General features: G+C 48.4%; 1 long non-coding RNA gene across 1 annotated transcript; it reads right to left on the bottom strand.

Moving 5' to 3' along the window:
- Positions 1-1,370: 1,370 nt before the first annotated feature.
- On the bottom strand, positions 1,371-2,477 carry LOC116500377. Its single transcript, XR_004254301.1, has 3 exons — positions 2,408-2,477; positions 1,590-1,636; positions 1,371-1,500 (listed from the first exon to the last, which is right to left on the bottom strand). It is a non-coding gene; the product is annotated as an uncharacterized LOC116500377 (long non-coding RNA).
- Between the last annotated feature and the right edge of the window lie 13,429 nt (positions 2,478-15,906).

The raw sequence follows: 15,906 nt of genomic DNA, 5'->3' as shown, positions 1-15,906 counted from the left end.
TTCTGCAGCCCCACAGACCCATGACCGGGTTTTGCTCTGGATTTCTTCTTACAGAAGAGAAAAAAAAACACAAAGATTTGGGATCTGTCTTAGTTAATGGATACGAGAGAAGAAGATGTTGACCTCTAAGAGTTGAAGAGAGAAATTCCAGCTGCTTCTATCCAGAGCAGCAAGTGCCAGCCAACGTGCTGAGCCAGCTAAGGACGATCTCTGTAATTACAGATAATCTTAAGAAGGCATTTTCTGGTTTTATCTTCCTTTATCTTTGTTCCTTTGCTCCAAATCTATGTTTTCAGTACTCTTTCATCTTCCCGTCTCGTCTAGCGGGACGGCTGGGGGAGCACGAGCCGAGACACAACAAGGTGTTCTCCTCCCCGGCTGTGGAGACCCTTCAGACAGGGATATAGGGACACGGCGACCCAGCTCTGGCACCCCAAAGTGCTGCTCCAGCAGGCAGAGAGGTTTTCTTTGGGTCAGACAGGGCTTGGTCACGAGCTGGCAATGGTCCTACGCAGGAGAAGCGTCTCCTCTGACCAAAATCTTAAGAAAAGTCTGATCTACAAAGCAGAGATGGATGGGAGAAGGTAGATGGGGGTGTGCATGAAGCCACAGTCTCTAAAAAATGTGCAGTGACCACCTGAAATATCAACTCACCCACATCTTGCTGTTCTCCTTGGCCTCGGTACCTCACTGAAACTCTTGGGGCAAGGGATATCCGAAGTCAAATAACAACCTGTGTGGCGTGACACCAGCAGATGCTGTTCAGAACATTCAGAACTGTTTTGATGCTAATTTGGTTTCGGTTTTCCCACCGCCTTGTCTCAGTTTTTGCCATCTCTCTCTCTCTATTTTGCCATATAAGTTCTTTCAGCTCTGCCAAGCCACAACGGGCAACTTTCCGTATGAGTTCCTCATTTATCATACGGTCAAAAACAGTCACATTTTGAGTCTTCAGACACAATTTTGTGAGTCAGCACGCTCTCAGGCAGGAGCTCGGCGTGTCTATCTGATCACAATTTTCACCAGCCCCTACAACACGTTGGGTTGCAGCTACACGAACTGGTGCCTCGTAAGAGAACAGAATAATTTCTTGAGTCTCCACCAGGTAAATAGTGTAAACAGTGGTTTTAACATGTCCAATATACTTTGGAAGCAGAATTATAGCCAAGTAATAAACCGAGGCACTTCCAAAGCCAGTCAGATGTACTGAAAACCAAAACACTTCCATACCTGCTCGACCAAGAAGGCACAAAATTACTAACTGCTCTGCCTGGGGCTGCGGTTTTCCCCTCCTGGGAGGACATTAGCACAGGCTCGCAGTTCCACATGGAAACCACATGCACTTGTTACGGCTGTACGCACTGAAAATCATCAGCACCGCATTAGGCTTTCACAAAGCTGGAAACGCGCCCGGAGCAACTCCACGATCCTTCAGCAGGCATCAGAGAGACGAAAAAAACTTCTCTGTCTCCATCGTACGTCTTCTTCGTATCTGTTAAACTAAAAGCAAAGCCAGGTGGTGCAATTCTGCTTACCTGAGCCTTGCACATCTGCAGCAAACTTACCTTTTTTGAGTAAAATCTTAATACCTGAGCTTCCGTGGTCAAGCCACAGCGATTTTAGCCAGTTTTCTGCGCTGGGAAGAAAAGGGAAGTGATTAATTTGTGGTTAATTTGGTAAGAGAATAAATTATTTTAATCAGCGCTAAGGGCGACAGTGAATTCCAGCGCTCCTACAGGAGAGAGGTGAGGAGGGACAGCTTCAGGTGACACCTTCACTTCTGGAAACGTCCACGTCCAAGCAAATGGTTGACATCCACGCCTAAGCCATGGCTGGAAAATTGGCACCACCGAGTACCGAGCTCGAGAGGCCAAGGGAGAGCCTCTCCTACAGCTGTATTTGGGGCCGCTGATATAAAACACAGTTGCATAAGTTGCGACAGCTGCCAGAGAAACAACATCAGGCTGATAGCAAGTGTCATGAGGAAGCAGAGACCTCGTGGCACATCCAAACCCTGCGGCTTCCTAGCCTGGCTAACCTCGTGTCCAAATCCACACAGCATTTCTGAGCACAAAAGCTCTTGCTGTCCAGTTTTAATATCTGGCCTTGCTCCCTTTTGGACCCTGTCCTAGTCTGGAAACCCTCCTGGTCCCTGGTGTAGTCTGTGTCCATAACCTAACCTCACAAGAAACCCCGAGCACTTGAAGCAAGCTGAACAAATATTTGAACGAGGCGGCAACGGGGTGTCTGCAGAGCTGCCTTCTGACCTGCTTGTGCTTTCCCAGCTCTCCAGGCATCTTGTTTTGAAGAGGCTTCTGCTTCCAGAGCCCTGAAGGGTTTCTGAAAAATCCCCCCTTAGGACTGAAGCCTCAGAAGCCCCTGAACTCTTGTGCAATGGGCTACTGACCGAGTTCAGGACCTCGAGGCACCGCTGCAACAGATTATTTTCTTTCCGACTGCCTTTCTCCTTCCATCGTATTTTTGCCTAGAAAAAAAAATACAGAAAATCACAGAAAAACAGAAGGAACTACCAGGAAACAAATTTTGCATTTTCTCTCTCGGACTCTTCAGTTCAAAGGCTGCTTTCCTAGGAAATAATTGCCCAGCCCCCAAAAAAACAGCATCGACAGCGCTTCTTTTTCTAGGGAATTGTTTTCACCTCAGTGCTGATGCCTACAAAAATGAGAAGCTAACAGCATCGAGGAACGGTTCTGTCTCTATAAAGCCTTAAAAAAAAAAAAAAAGATTTTGAATATTTTACCAGGGTTTTCTTTGAGCAGCAGCAGCTGATGGCAGCGAACGAAATTCCCCAGCTAACGTTTCAAGGAAACGAGAAGTGCCTCAGCCTGTGATGAAAACGTCTTCTGTCCGTGCCGAGCGAGCGTGCAGATATCCGCTGAGTTCACTCTGCAGAAATCCCCCTCTAAAGTGGTCCGAAGCTTTCTCAGAAGACGGATCCCTGAGAATTTCTCTGAAGCGAGACATCTCTGGGTGCCAGAAGTGTAAATTTGATGAAAAAAAGAAAAAAAAAAAGAGTTTTACAGTATTTAGAGAAAGTTTTCTCAGTGAGGTTTTCTTTTAAACCTCCCTTCCCCAGCCCCTCTGAAGGGATCCCACAGACCCTTCCCAGCAGGATGGGATGCTCAAAGGGCCAGTCCGTTCCCCCAGCACTCACCTTACACCAAAATAATGTGTGAAATAATTTGTGAAAACTCGAAATTTGGATGAATTTCGGCCAGAAGGAATTATTTGTCTACAAACTGTAGGATGAGCCTTCCGTCAGCGACCTTACAGGTATTTTCTAGTCTATCTCCTTTTCATACAGAAGCCCGAAAAGCCCAGCCTATATGGCTGAGACCAGCTGCACTTCGCTCCTTCACGAGAAGCTGAAGGGATGAGAACAGCCTCACCAACACACAGATTTCATGGGAAATGACTTATTTCACGGGAAATGACTTAATTCGGTGCTGGTAAAGCTCTGGGTAACACTCAGCCTGGCACAGCAGCAGCAGCAAGCAGGTGGATGGGGTCCTTCAGGTCCTGAGGAACAGCAAGATTTTTTTTTCCTCTCCTCAAGCCTCATTCCCCAAATACCGGCGAGTGATTTGCTTGCAGAAATATTCAGCTCCGTCTGGGACTGCCCTTCCTGAAGCCGGTGCAGGACTATTTACCTGGGCAGAGCTGAGAAATCCCTTTTCGTGCTCTTTTGGGGGAGGAGGCAAGCTGAAAGCTGCCATGTAGGGGGCCACCAGCCACCCACCTGCCCCATAACATCTTTTTCCTAGGGCTTTCCTCACCTCCGGTTCTGGGACAAATCCCACACAGCAGGAGGGACAAGGAGAGCAATGGGAAACAAACGCCTCCCAGGTCTGGCAGCCCCGCAGCTGATAATGAGAAACACGTTCTCTTAACAAGGCTTTCAGAGACAGAAACATTAAAAAAAATATATATTAAACATCGTGACAAACGGTGCCAACACAAGGATTGTGGCAATTTGATTTTGTTTCAGTGAGTCGATCCCTCCGGGGAGGGCAGGGGCGTGCTTCCAAGGCAGAGAGCAAACATTTTTGCCAGGAGGGATGCACAGAGGTGGGTGATGCTCCAGGGAAGCCCAGGCTAAGCTGTCAGGGGCTATTCAGAGCCCGCAGAGCATTCCCAGCCTTGGATTTCACCCAGGAAAGCAGCGCCTCGTGTCTCCAGCACGGTTAAATGATTTTTTTCCTTCTTATTTCCTCCCCCACACCACGCACCGGCAGCCCCTGCCCCGTCTCCCGTTTGCACAGGAGCTGAAGCCAGCAGAGAAGCGAAGGCGCTGTATTAATCACCTTCTTTTATGTGGCTTTTGAATGAGCTCCCCGACCGCAAAAACTTGAAACTCGACTGAATGTGACTCACTCCCAGAGCCGGCGTTCATTGGCCCGCAAACTCTCCTGATTTCGCCCCGTCCGAGTCCCGTTCCTATTGGAAGAGAGGCCCTGAGGTGTTACCTCTGCTGTAAGCAAATGTCACTGACTCGCAGTAACCCCGGAGGCCGGTATCACCCCATCACCCCATCAGCTCCTAGCCTGCCCTCCAAATCCCTCATTCATCCCCCAGCAGCCCCGAGCAGAGCCGGCGAAGCTCTTGCAGAAATTCCCCCCCCCCCCCGGGTACGGACACGCTTCCTCCTTTTCTGGGGCCGATGTATTTCTCAGAGAGAGGCCATCTACAAATCTGGGAATAAAAAAAATAAATAAAAATCCTCCTCAAACCTATTAAATGTCCAGATTTGCCACGGTGCGCTCACAAAAAATAAAAATAAAAAGAGGATTTTTGATGAAAAGCCTCAATCTGTTTCGAATTAGCATCAGAGCCCGCTCCGGAGCTGTTCTCTGACCTGGAGATAAAGGCAGCCCAGATAGAGATGGATGGATTTGAGAAACATTTCTAGAGTCAAACACGGGCTTGGGAAGCGATTCATAAAAGGAAAGCGGATCCATATGGACGCTGTACAGCTCAGCACTGGCGATTTAAGGCAAGCCATAGGTCGTAAAACGTGAAAATATATTGAAATGCTGTGATGTGCACAGATTGCTTAGGCTGCTGCTCTTCTGCCTCTCCCAGAGCTACGGCTAGACAGAGGAGCCCAGGTCAGGCCAATGTCATTCTGCACCTGCAAGCCACGGAGCGGATCAGAGGCTCATGAAAGGGACAAAGCTGTGATCTGTGTGCTGTAGTTGTACACCACATCCCTCTCAAACCCAGCAAAGCAGAAAGGAGAGGCTTCCCAGTTGCAAGGAACCCCAAAACGTCCGATTTCACAGCTCAGTTTCTGAAAAGAAAACTTTTGCTAAAAGTTTGACCCTTTACTTAAGCTTCAGATGGCAAAAGATGAGATGAACACGCTGTCCCAGGGCCTGCATGTACCTTGTTAATTCAGTTGTTAAAAAAACAAGTCTGAAGCTTACGTTTTAGGGAAGGAAAGCACCGTGTCTTTGCAGCAATTCAAGTTAAATAGTAACTAGCCTGAAAGCTTCCTCCATTCCTTTGGGACCTTTCTCCAGCCACCGCAGCATTCACAGTCTGTGCAAGGTTCCGGGGTGAGGCTGCACGAAAGGAGGACGTTTTTGCCTTTTCTGAAAGGAAATTAAACAATTTTGTTAACAAATTAAAGAATTTTGTTAAAGCCTGACGGTCTAAATTACAGCAGATGACATTAGGTAATGCTTCTTTCTGGGGAGACAACTTTTCTCTCCCCCTCTCCCCACTTTATTCCAGACACACTCTGAAACACAACTAAAATCCTAAAACTTTTAACTTTTGACATGCTTCTCATCCTGATTACTCAAGTTAATACATTTTTTCCCAGGCATCTCAACTGAGTCGATTTCCTCCCTCCTCTGCAACCAGAAGGAAGATGGTACCAGGGGTCAAAGAGGAGCAGAAAGTCCCAAGGATGGGTGGATGGAGAAGAAAAGGATGTCTCCACTCTAGCTACCCACTTTGTGTAGGATGGGACATTCACGATACATGACAGACTTGATATCACATGGGAAAGGTCACTCACGTCCCTGGTTTTCCCATTCTGCATTTGCACAATGCTTCCGAGCTTCTGAGCGAGCTGTGACCATGTCACTTCTTGCAAACTGCAGTCCTACACTGACATCTTTTGCAAACACCCACTTCATTCCACAAATGTCATTAAAAAATAAAAAAAAAAAAAAGAAAAACACATTAAACTAACTGAGAGTAATTTAATTGAGAGGTCAGCGGGGTGGCAGAGCACGCACATGGCTATTTTTCCAACTACTCACACGCTGGAGAAAATCCTTGTTTACCCCATATCAGCAAGCCTCATCCATTAAAAAAGACCAAAAATAACCAGACGAAAATAGAAACAGACTCATTTGCTCATCACGACGTTAGGGTCAGTCCCTATCCTCTTGAGCTCTTTGTCATCAACCTTGCAGAAGCCAAACGTGTCTGCAAGATGTGATTGCAGTCATCTGCGTGTGATTAGCAGTTGGGCAATGCCGGGAGCCATCACGATACCTCATCCAGCACGTGTTTGAGAGCCTTGAACGCTGGTCAGTGTTCCCCAGTTGCCATCAGCCCATGGCGAGGAGATGCAGCAAGGCAGCTCCTGAACCTCGAAGCCTAACCACCTCCTTAGGAGCTAATACCAAAAAAAAAAATAAATAAATAAATACAAAACCGAAACAAACCTTTTTTTATCTTAAATATAAGTACCTTATCACTGATTACGAGCGCTATCTTCTTGGGCCATTCCCTGGCTTTGATTTGCTGTAATTCACCTGCGAGATAAGTCGGTCAGGGAGCTGAATCAGCTAAAAGGTATTATACACCCATGTGCTTTTGAGAAAAAAACGAAACGCAGGTGTCTCAACCAAGGTCAGGCTTTCCAGCATGCACAGATACCGTAAGGCTATCGGGCTCCTGAAGGCAGTGTGCACTGCAGGCTTTCCTAGAAGCCTTCTTCTCGAATTTGGTTGCCGGGCCACGGCTATTTATGGCTGTTCAATAGGAGACAGATAGAAGCAGGAAAGCGCAGTCTGGATTTCATCCTGACCAAGCACGCCGCGTTACCACAAGCTTTGCCTGCTCGGTTCACTTCAGAGAGGCTGCGAGGGAGCGATGTGCTTCAACACAGGCAGTGGTTTTTTCATAAAAAGCAAGTATTTCAAGGAAACCTTCCAAGGCAGCGAGCTGGACATGCCAAAACATGAGGCGCGCTGGACACCGCTCCCCGCTGCGGCCTGCCAGCTCGCTCCTTCTCCAGCCAGCTGTTTTACGAGATGACAAGTTTTTCCAGGCACCAGGCTCGAATTTAGGAGCAGCGGTCAAGCAGGCAGCGAGACACACAGCTGGTTTCATTGTCAGGATAGCAGCAGACACACATCTTCCTGCCCGCAGAGGCTCGGGACCCACGCTGTCTGGGCCTCAGGTCTCCCCATTGACTCAGACCAATCGGCCTCGTTCCTAGAAAAAATAAAAATACTAATAATAATGAACTTTGTTGGGATTCAGGAAGGAAGAGCCCACCCCAGAGCTTGAGAACTGTAAATAAAGGTACAAGAGGGAAGAAATCCTGCTGATCTAGGTGCATTTTTTCTACCAGCCCACCACCGCACAGCAGCTCTGAGGGAACTCCCCTCCGCCTCAAGATGGACCCTTTCATCCCTCCCACCACGTCCACCACCCCAAATATTGACTTGTTCCTCAGGTGTGGCTGACTCCTGGCCTCTCTGGAGAGCCACCACATGCTCCAAGAGCCGTTGGTGACCGTTGCTTTCCAGTCATTACGCTGGCAATAAAAACGGAGAAAGCCCATAAAAGCTGAGGGGAAAAAAATCCACCTCGAGTGCTGGCTCAGCCCAGGAAGGGGCAGGAGTTATATCGGGCTCAGATCTCGGCCCAGGCTCGCTGCCAGGCACAAAAAGCTTCCTGCAGACCTGGTGGGGAGATAAAACTTCGTCATGGCTTGAGCCTGGGTCTAAACTACCTCCAAAGGTGCCTCAGAAACCCCTGTGCACTGATAGGGGATCATGGCTGGCGTGAGGTGGGCCAGGCAGCCAAGTGTCTTCAGGCCCCAGAGTTAGGCAGCAGCTTGTGGGGGCTGAAACTTGTAGGATTAGGCTCTGAAGTTCACCCAGATCCCATCACAGATCCCATTGTGGTGGGTCGCTCTCTGGAGCAGGACAACTTCGGGCTGACCAGCGTGTGAGCTACAAAAATCAGTCTCCACCTCCAGCACCCAGCCATTTCCTCACCTCAAGCCAGGGACCTAGGCTGGGTGCCTCAGTTTCCCCGCCTGCTACGGGAGCCCAGAAATCTTCTGGCGAGAGTACTGCCACGCGTGAGAAGCAGGGATCGTCGCAGCGTAAATATAATCAGTGTAAATAAAATCATTTCTCGTATCACTCGTGGCTTGCTTCCTCTGGTTGGCAGGAGGTGGAGCCTCACCGCGGGGAGCCCCGCTCACGCCACTGCTGTTCTGGGACACGTCGCTCGATTCGCACCAGCCTCCTACATCGTGTTTCTTTCAGGACTGCAACAAAAAAAGAGCGTGGGAAGCACGGAGGGAGCAACCCACTGATCTACGGCGCTCCGAAAAATCCCGTCGTGCTTGCTCCTTTCTCCCTTGCCTCTGCTCCTTTGTAGTCGTGACCTCCCCCCTGACGAGGCCAAACTGCTCCTTGATGGTATTTCAGAGCTGACCAGGGCACTGCATGAAGAATTAGCCAGAACACAGCATGCTTTGTTAAAACACTGATTTTGACGTCTGTAAATGGGGCAAGGTTCCTGCTCAAACCCCTACACCCATCAGCAGGTACGGACCAAGCGCACGTTCCTGTGTAACCCAGGCTGCATTCCTCCACCCCAGCCTTCCCAGAGAAATTTAATTGTGTAAAGTGAAAAAATCAAACCATATTTTGCAGGGCAAGGACTCCTTTCATCCCTTCCACCAGGCACGGGGTTTTCATGCTGTCTCTTCTTACTGCCGAGGATCCCAAACAAGGCCCAACATCCCACAGCACAAGCTGGCAGTACCTCCAGACCCCCCAAATCTCATTGCTCTGTTTTCCCTGATGTTCCTTGGTCCCTTACCTTTTCAGAGGTGACACTAGATGCTCTGGATGAAATTTAACTGGAAACCTTCAGGAGAAGGTAGCAGTGACTTGCAGACCACACCACTACTTGGGGGACTTCGGTATCTCCTGTCACCATCTTTTTTGGGGCACCAAGCTCTTTAGATACCACCTGGTGCATGAGGTGGAGAGAAAAAAAAAAGGGCAGAGAGGTCTCATTCACCTCTTGCTTTCCTGTCGAGGGTAAAGTACTCTTGAAAAACACTTTTCAGACACTGACTGCTGCTATCAGGGTCATCCTGGGGCTTTGTGTACCACGAGATGGACATCTTGCATGTCCCATGCTTGGGTCAACCACATCCTCAATGCAAAAAGAAAAATCAAGGTTTGACCTGAGGCGATAAAGAAGAAGGCAAAGGAAATATAAAAAAAATGAGGGGGAAGGGAGGAGGATCAGAGGCTAAAGGGCAGCCAGAGCCTCGTACAAAGCACTCCTCTTTCTTTTTGATCTTGTTCTTGGTTGAGAAGATCCTCCCCACTTCTGTCCAGTCCCACATCACATTAGGGTCTCCTTTCTTGACGGGAAGAAACACAACACCAGACATTTGCAGGGGAGCTCTGCTCTCACACAAACCTGAATAAGGGGCACATTTTCAAAGAGGCCAGCCCCTATTATGTCCCGAGCCAAGGATGTGAGAGGGCCCAAAAGATCTGAGGGTTGCCTGCAGCTCTGCAATACGCTTTCCGCGTAAATATAGACGAGCGGTTTAGGGCCCCTCTCGTTCCCACCACGCCCCGGTCTCCCCGATCATATAACAGTGCACATTCCTTCCTCATCAAAGAGGTGTTTGCAAAGTTTGGGACCAGAAGTGTGCTCAGCAAAGCGCCGGGGCCGGTGGGTGAGAAAATCTGAGCACAGCGCACAGGGGTAACGCTCCTACCATGCCCAGAAATAGTTTCCCGTATCATGTATCCACCTGACACCTTCGTACAGCTGGGGTTTTGCTCTCAGATGGGGTTTTAAGTGCAATATTAATCGAATTTCAGCTGTTTTTTTAGGGAAGGGAGGCTTGCAGGAGTAACCGAGCAGATCTCTGCTTTGGTCTCCTTAGTTTGAGTCTGTAGTCAGCGTTGACATCTCTTTCTTGGGGTTCCTCGTCTTATCAAGACTTATAAACGGCAGACATTTACGGTGGACTATGGTTTATGACATTTTTATTTATATTTATATTTATACCTCACGTCCTGTGCCATCCTTCAGCGCGCTCAAGTCCTAAAAAGATGCTGGCAAGACCAAACACATCTTAAGAGTGGTTAGTAGGTTCAGAAGAAAAACGTGAGCCCCTAAAAACTGCTAGGAAGCCATCTCCAGTGTTTTCACATACTATTTCCTTCATTACCTACAGATTTGCATACGTATTTCCTGCATTCCTGCATGAAGAGTGCCCGTTTCCAAGAGCTTTGACGCACGCTTCGTGCCACGGGGTTAAAGACGGCAAGAATTAAGGAGTTTTAGGTCCTAACACTTTGTGCAAGCAACGATGAGATCCAGCTCTGCCCAACGTTGGAGCAAGCTTACTTATTAAAATTTGGATCTGATTAGAAAATGGATCAATGCAGGCCGTGACCTCTTACTTCAGACACAAGACTGCAAGGTGTAACTGTACAGATGGGTAGAAACTGGGGATAATTTTCATTCCTGTGTTATTCACTGTCTTGTTTCCCTCTGTGGTTCATGCCTCAGAGGCAGCAAAGGCGACTGGTACATGGGATTGTTCTTCTTAATGAGTGAACGGGAAAGAACCCGGAACGGTGCTCTGCTTCCAGACAGAGCTGCAGGGATTGGCACTGAGAAAAACCCTCTTTGAATTCGCTTTGGTTGAGAAATCTCGTGTAGACTCAGCTTTTATCTCACCCAACAGCGCATTCGTCATTTTAGCAGGCACACGTACCTGTGAGAACCAAGTAGGGTTGCGAGCACGCCGCCACTAAGGGCCTTTGTGTCACGTTGTGATGCTCCAACCCTTCCCTTCACCCAGAAATACCACGCTGCTGACACACATCTAAGCCCAAGGCATCCAGGATCACTCGGAGATCTTTCCCTTGCAGTTGTGATGCTCCTGGCAAGGCGACTCAACGCTCTGCTCCATACCTCCTGGCTGTGGAGATGTGGTTTGGCTTCCTCTTCCGAGAAGCAGCAACGACGAGAAGCTTGCAGATTTCCTGTTGGGGCATCTATCAAGAAGGAGTGACTTGTTTCCCTTCCGTATTTTCTCATTTATTCACACTGAACACTCCCCTGCGCTCTCTGTCTCTGCTCATTCAAAAAAAGACCACCACGTGCCATCAAAGTGGCAGCCCCGAGTTACATTTGCATCATTTTAAACCAAAATAATCCTGCCTGCTGAGAGGAGAGTTCAATTCTTTATACGACTTCAGGATTTCTTTAGGATCCTGTCGTTACTGTCGATAGTTTCTGAAATTATTTCTATTTGAAAATAATACACAGAAATCACAAGTCACACTCCAGGCATTATTAGGAGGTCTCATTTGAAGTACGTACCTATAACAGTCCTAATAAAAAAAAACCTTTCATTTCCATGAAGAGATTAATTATTTCTAATTATTCCAATTAATTATTTCAAGTTGAATTCAGTTTCACTTAACACACAGAGTGCTTAGACACTACAAGGCTCGATATTTTTAACTACCTCTTTCTGTCTTCATTCCTTTTTCTCCCAACAACCCTTTTCTGAAGGTCCAGGGCCAGAAAGATTTCTCTTTCCTCTTCGTTTCTTGAAACAAGGCAACTTCGTGCATCATTTGGCAGTTCGGCGCAAGCATTTTGTACTTGGATTTCCAGAAACCGAACGTGTTATTTACACTGCCAGTTGCAACACATTTTCTGTGTAAAAGCTCTTAGGTTTCACCAATCACCGCCCTTTTTTTTTTTTTTTTTTTGGATAAACAGGCGCTGAAGGCAAAAACACTGCTGGGCAGAAAGAAATCGCAGCTGCTCTTGGAGATGCAGATGGACACCGATGGCTTCAGCTGCTGAACTTGCTGGGATTCTGCGATCAGCCCCAAAATTTCAGCTTCCCGGCGACAATGCACAAATTATCTGTCTCCTGGTGGACCTTCGTGGTATCTTTTAGCACGATGTGTTGATTAGCCACCAATTTGGTCGGAGAATTAATTGAATTTGGTGCGTTCTGACCAAAGCATTCGGGTGGCAAACTTAAATAGGGGCTGAAACGAACCCAGGGCATCCTCCAGCCTGAGAGCGTTTTTCTTTTGGGGGCCTCTGCCGTGGATGCACAGAAAAAAAAAATACAAAAGACTCTGCACAAAGCTTCTCCTCCCAACCCAAGCACCCTGCAGGACCCCCCCACCCTCTGTGACTTTTATTTGGGGTCTGAAGCATCACCCGTGGGGCTGGTGCTGCTCAGCACCAGCCTGCAAACAGCAGTGGGAGCCCGCAGGTGCCTGAAAACCTTCCGGGCCAGGAGACAGATCTATGGGGCGCTGTGGGGTTAGCACCTGGGAGGGAGAAATCCTGGGAAGGAGCCCCAGCTTTTATTTCTGGAGCCTTACAGAAGCCAGCGTAACGCTTCAAGTGCTTTGTCCGTGTCGTATTTTTCACATCCAGCTGTCAGGGGAAAGCAGCACACGAGGAGCAGAGCAGGAGCACGGAGGCGAAGGAGCTCATCTGCTTTTTTTTTTTTTATTCTTTTTGCATTATCATCTCAGATGTTGATTTTCCACGCGCCTCGCCAGCTCCACGCAAGCTTTTTTTTTTTTTTTCTTTTTTTTTTCCTTTCCCCTTCCAGCGTTTTATTGAGAAACAAAGCTCAGCCGCGCAACCCTGCCCCTGCTGAAGCGTGGAAAGAGCCCGGGCTGGCCGCTGGTGAGTGCTGCTATTCATCTGACTAAGCAGCGTTTGACATTTCGGGCTTGCCGGGTCTCAAGTTTCCCTCTAGCAAGATATGGGCTGACTCGGCAGCAGCCAATCTCGGGCGGAGGCTGCGGATGATGCCGGAGGGAGGAGAGGTGCACACACAGCCCGACAGCAGGGCACGGCCAGGCTCCTCCAGGGAGCTGGGCGAGCGTAAGATCCAGCAAGGCTGCCCTCAGTTGCACCTTTTGGGGAAGTTCTTCAGTTATTCACCCTCTTTTTTTTTTTTTTATTATTATTATTATTATTTTCTCGCTCGCCTGCACTGGGTTTTGCTTTCCTTCACCCATTTTACCAGAGCCGTTTCGAGCCGTGCGACAAGGGCAGCGCTTTCCCAACTCGGCCCGAGCTTGGTGCAATCTAAGCGGCAGCATAAAGGGAAATCCTTTATGCGAGCCGCCGTTTCAGAGGGAAAACAATCAGTTAAACGGGACCTGAAGCTGTCCCAAAAGCCACAGCTTGCTGAACTGGCTGAGCAAAGAGGCCGAGCTGAATCCCCGACTCACAACACGATGGAGAAGGTCTGAGCCAGACACCAAGCCCCCAATTCGAGTCTTTTGGGAGGTGTAAACCACCAAAAAAAAACCTCCTCTCCGTGGATGTCACTACCCAAGCACGATGGAGCCAGCTGGGAGAAGCTGGCTGTGAAGTGCTCGTTGCCTAAAGCATTAGGTACGATTTGACAGAGAAACGTGGTGGTACTGGGAAGATCTATAAAAATCCTAAAAGCTTTGCATCCTTTTTCTTAGCCCCATCCGTTTTCCTTCTCTCTGAACAAGCCCAAACCCCAAACGTGACCCAAAACAAACCAGGGGAGACTCCGCTTCTCCAAGAAACAGTTTGTTCGGGTCACACCATTGAAGCCTCGAGCAACGCCACCCTAACCCAGCATCTCCACCCTCTCAAAGGCTTCGTGCTCACGGGGATCAAGCACACGTCTGAAAGGAGAAGGAAGAGGTTAAACCCGGGAGAAAGAACGTGACACACAAGAGTGAAGTCGATCAGAGCACATCGGGCTCAGAATTTGTGGCTTAAGTGGTCACACACCAGTGAGAGGAGAAAAAAAGGAAATAGGACATTTTTACGTGGTAACGATGCCGAGCTGCTTCTCCTCCATCATACAGAGTCACCACCACTCCCCCTTCGATCCCAGGAGAGTCACAGCCAAATCATTCCCACCCCCAAGCCAGGGATTTCGGCTGGAGGCACACAGGTGGGAGCAGCACGCCTCAAACGCTTCGGGTTTGATTGGATCCCAAATGAGTCTCGGGGCATCTCTTTTTAGGCCCGCGCTCGTGGTTTTCACCTTGCCCCAAGCCCCAGAAACTGGGCAGAGCAGAAAGGGCAGCCACTGGGGGCTGTTTTCTTTAAAAAAAAGCGTAATTTTAGCTTTGCCTACGTGGGAAACTTCAGCCTTGCGACTCCCGGCAGCACGATTTGATTAATGGTCAATTTAATCCAAATATCCCATAAACAGGGCTTCTCGGCGCTCTGCCCTCTCTTATTTCAAGTTTTTTTTTTCTTCTGTTTAAATTATCTTCTGCTTCACGCTCTCTCTAGACCTCGCAAAGCCCTTCTCGAAACGCCAGAAATTAAAGAATTAATGAATTAAAGAATTAATGAATTCACATGGGTTGTCAGGCAGCAAGAATAAATAAAATCAACAGATTTTTCCCCTTCTTGCTGCTTTTTCCTCCCCCACAGTGGACAGACCAGGGGTACCCCATGCCCCCACGGCACCGTGCTCTGCAATAAAAGGGGAAAAAAGGGTTTTTGGGATGCTGGCTCTTGCTCTACCCATGAGAGGTGCTGAGCGATTGCATCACTTGTTTTCTTTGAGTCCTCTTCTGCTTCTCCTTTGCTTATTAAAGGATTTTTATCTCAACCCACGGATTTATTTTTTTTTTTGTTGGTTTTAGCCTTCCGTTTTCTCTTCCCGCATCCCACAGGGGGCAAGAAGGGAGCGAGCGAGCGGCGATGTAGCGCTTAGCTCTCTACCGAGGTTAACCCACAACGCTTCCCTCTACCTCGAGACAGAAATTCAGCCTGCCTGTTGCTGATTTCTAGCTTAGGGACCGCAAAAAACCCACGGGCTGGCACAGAAGCTGTCTTCAGCTTGTCATCTTGAGCTTCCATGCAACACCTCCCCGCCTCGCTGATCTTCCCGGCGATTAAAGCTGCGGTTTCACAATCCCGAATGCCCCATTTGGGCAACTCCCGATCTCCCAGAAAACAGATCCCGGCCAGCTGGGGTGGGAACACGCAGCCCTGCTTCTGCTGCAGCCGTGTAAAAAGTGTGCCCACCGGAGGATAACCAATAGCTGCTCCGCTGGAACACCTGCCGAGATGAATTATCACGCTGGCATTTTCAGATAGCTGAGGTTTAGCAACCCGAGCTTACACCCGATCCACCCTGCAATTCGTTTGGCTTCGCATTTTCTATTTGTATTTTGACCTGGCGTTGCTAGACTTGCATTTGGATTTGTTCTTATAGCCTTAAAAGGCAACATTTTAAATGTATTTATCTTTTTAGCTCGCTTTCTACAAGAAATACTTCTCCGTTATAAAATTAAAAACAATGATCACGTCTAATTCACATTTAACTCCTGTTCCCCTGTTATTAAACCCTCAGTTTGTGAACTCAGAAGGATTAATTTCCCCTCAGACCCCTCCTCAGCATCCTCCTAGCCTGGTCAGGCTGGAGAGGCGAGGAAGAGCCCTGCCCAGCATCACACCAGACGGAAAAATGTCTGGATTTAGACTCAGGACAAGATCATGAGGAATACTGTCACAACGAGGTGAGACCTGCCTGAAATCGTGCACTTAAGGAGCCTCGAAAATCGATCTTTAGATCTGTCGTGT

The sequence above is a fragment of the Aythya fuligula genome, chromosome Z (genome assembly GCF_009819795.1).
Source record: "Aythya fuligula isolate bAytFul2 chromosome Z, bAytFul2.pri, whole genome shotgun sequence".
In the NCBI taxonomy this organism is placed as follows: Eukaryota; Metazoa; Chordata; class Aves; order Anseriformes; family Anatidae; genus Aythya; species Aythya fuligula.
The sequence above is the reverse complement of the archived record's forward strand: the minus strand, read 5'-3'. Positions and strand labels throughout refer to the sequence as shown.